Below are 2,871 nucleotides of genomic sequence, written 5' to 3'. Positions count from 1 at the left end.
GCCCCTGCTTGAGCTCGGTCTTTTTGTTGAGGTCGAGTCTTTGACTTCGGTCCTTCTCTGACGAAGCCGAACTCAAGCATTTTGTCGATTTCTTCCTTTTGTAGAATCTTTTGAATGTAGAACGTTTTTCTCTAAAAGCGCGCGCTTTTGTATTAGCGCTTTGTCCTGGGGAACGTGCGAGGGTTTAATACCCTAATTAATTAGTATTAATTGCCCTGTTTTTCCTTTGGCTCTTTATTTTGATTTTTGAAAACTCAGAAACGGTTTCTCTTCTTTGCTCTTCCGTAACTTCTTCACCATTTTCCTCCGTTTTTCTCGTTCTCTGTTTTTCGCCTACGTTTATTCTTTTCCTGCGTTACGGCGTCGCTTGGCGATTCTCGGGACAACTTTCATTTTTACATCTCCTTCTTTCCTTTGAAGCTTTTCTCTTCTCCAGGTGAGTTCCATTCGTACTTTCTTTCTCTTTCGCTGCTTTGGCTTTTTGTGATTAAGTTGCGATTTTGCTTTGAGGGAAGTTTGGATCTTTCTGCTTTTACTGTGCCTGGTTACTGTCGTAATGCGTGCTCTGAAGTTTCTTCATCCTTTTGTATGAATCTTTTCGCCTTTCCTATTGCTTTAATGTGCTTAGGGCTTCTGCATGTTATTTCTCGTTTGTGCTTTTGATGATAATTTGTTTGATTCTGGAAAAAAGGCTGTGTCTTTGATGATTTCTGTTTGGTATGCTCGGTGTTGGTGCTTGTTCTTTGCTGATGATTTTTTGCTTGATTTCGAAAAAGTTTGTGCCTTTCCGCTTGGCCATTTCTGATAAACTGTAGAAATAGTGCTTTCATCTGATAAATTGTATGAGAGTGGACCTTGTGCATTTTCGCTTTTTTGTTTTCTTTCTGGATTTTATTTTGATGAGTGCTGGGATGTAGGCCGTAGAAATAACTTGAAAACCTTGCTTGTTTACTGCCTCCAAGGGATGCCCCAAGACCTTTGTCTTGAGTCTTGGGGTTTTCCCTTTTTGTTTATCTGCCCGTCGAGATGTTTTGCCTTCTGTCCGAGATGTTTTTGAGTAATCCATTCTTCTTTTCTTTTTGTAGGATTTAGTTGACCTCATGTCTTCCCGAAATAACGTTGTCGAAATGCCTTCCCAGGTTCCCGCGGGTATGGCTGATTGGGTGGACTCCATGGTTCTTATGTGTGTCTCGCTGGTTGATTCTGAATTTTGTACTCAGCTTAGGCAGTTTCACAGTGTCTGTAGTAATTCTGGTGATGAGAAGAACTATGAACTTGTCCCTCCCTCTTCTGACGAGAGAGTCTGTTTTTCGACTCGAGTTGTTGATGGTCGCCCTTTCTTTTATGCTTATGATTTTTTCTTTGGTCAGCTGGGTATCACCCTTCCTTTTACCAAATTCGAAACCGACCTATTATGGTCTTGTAATGTTGCCCCTTCTCAACTTCACCCCAATTCCTGGGGTTTTATTAAAATTTTCCAATTGCTGTGCGATGGTTTTGGTATTCCTGCTTCCCAATCTCTCTTTTTCTATCTGTTTGTCTTGACTAAGCCCGGTGTGGTAAAAAAGAAGTCGGCCTGGGTCTCCTTTCGTTCTACCCAGGGGAAGAAGGTTTTTTCCATGTTTGACGAGTCGTTCTGTGATTTTAAAAACTACTTTTTCAAGGTCCGAGCTGTTGAAGGAGCTCGGCCCTTTTTTCTAGATGAGAATGACGAACCTGCTTTTCCCTTGGAATGGTAAAAAGATGTGAGGGTCTCCAGGTATTCGTGGGAGATGTTGGATGAGGCTGAGCGAGCCTTTGTGACTATCTTGGAAGAACGCTGGGGTCAACCTCCCCATCTTGACACAAAAAAATTTCTAACCAATCCTACTCTTCTTCGAACTGAACTGGGTATCTTGTGTTTCTTTTATTATTTTGTTTATGTTGCTTGTAGCTGTCCTTTCCGATTTATCCGACTTGTAGCTGAGTTTTCTGTTTTGTTTGCAGAGGCAATGAAAAATAATGAATCCATGAAAGCTTATAAGAGGGCGCAGAGGGCAACTGCTGCCAGAAATGCTGCTGCCCAGGCGGCTGGGGAGGGATCTTCCCAAGTGCGCGAGAAGCCATCGGTGCAGAGTTCCGCCCGGGTGAAGAAGGTGATCCCTACACCCCGAGTTCGTTTGGTAGATCCTCACGTCACCTCTGCTGCTCCTTCTGTTGCTCCTTCCAATAAAAAACAAAAGATTGCTGAGCCCTTTAACCTCGATGCTCCTGATTTTAATGCTATTGAATTCATGGATCAACAAATCGGTCCTTATGGCACTCTCTCCATGGACGATGTGTCCATCCTCCATCACTTGGAATTCATGGCCCGAAATCATGTGAAGATGGCGTACATGTCGGCTGCCATATATCAGACTGCTCAGAATCTCCCTCTCCACGCTACTAAAGCTTTTATGGAGGAGGCGAAACAGGAGTTTGATCGGATGAAGGAGCTAAAGGAGGAGCTTGAGACGAAGGTAGCCAAGCTGGAGAAGGACTTGAAGAATGAGGAGGCGAGCTCTCAGTCATTGGCGACTTCTTTGAGGTTGGCTGAGGACGCAGTCTTGATGCACAAGGAGAGTTACCTTTCATCTTATCGGGAAGTGATGCGCCTGAGGGGGGAGCTTGACAGTGTTCGGGAAGATTATGCTGAGCTCCAAAGTCATCTCGTTGGTAGCGTGACTGCTGCTTATGAGAACTTGAGGGAGCAAGTTCAGGTCATTGCTCCTGAGGCCGACCTCACCTTTTTTAGCCTGGATAATATTGTCAGGGATGGCAAGATTGTCCCTGATGATGAGGGTGATGATGATGATGTCGTTCCTCCTGTGTCTTCTACCAAAGTGCCGACCT

Source organism: Arachis ipaensis, chromosome B10 (genome assembly GCF_059453495.1).
Source record: "Arachis ipaensis isolate K30076 ecotype BB chromosome B10, ASM5945349v1, whole genome shotgun sequence".
Classification (NCBI taxonomy): domain Eukaryota; kingdom Viridiplantae; phylum Streptophyta; class Magnoliopsida; order Fabales; family Fabaceae; genus Arachis; species Arachis ipaensis.
This window is presented reverse-complemented; position numbering follows the sequence as displayed.